The sequence below is a fragment of the Mya arenaria genome, chromosome 16, assembly GCF_026914265.1.
Source record: "Mya arenaria isolate MELC-2E11 chromosome 16, ASM2691426v1".
NCBI classification, from domain to species: Eukaryota; Metazoa; Mollusca; class Bivalvia; order Myida; family Myidae; genus Mya; species Mya arenaria.
Genome location: NC_069137.1, coordinates 19048596 through 19049206, shown reverse-complemented (window position 1 = coordinate 19049206; position 611 = coordinate 19048596).

Genomic DNA, 611 nt, shown 5'->3' with positions numbered 1-611 from the left:
TATTTTAACTAACTTCCTTGGTTTGTCAATATCAAAAAACAAAATAAACGGTTCCTTAAATGCCAAATGTAAAGTTATTAATATATATATTCTTCGGAGCAAATGCTGTCCGACACTTTTTAAAATGGAGTTTTTAAAATATGTGATGGGAACAACTAAATCCCATGTATTTTGGTATATTGTAGCATGACAGAGACAGATGAAAACATAACACGTTTGAATCTAGTCTAAATAAAGTTATCCAATAAGTCGTTTGATTTCGTCAAATACTATTACTTTTTTCATTTCTGTAACAAGTACTTTTTCGAATTTTGGGTATGTAATATACCTATGTTTTATTTTACCACAACCATTTCTTCAGGAAACAAAATTATAAAACAATACTTTTGGCATGTAATTATAGTTTGTTTAAAATACTTGTTTGTTTGAGTACAAGCATAAATATTTCCCATTGTATTATTTTCTTTCTTAATTAATGAAACAACAACTTTTTAAAATACAATCATTTATTTCACAAATTACAACATAAAGAACAGTCAAATACTATATAATGTACCATTTATTTAATTTTCAACTATGTAAAAATACCAAAAAGTGTGCACATGCTACAC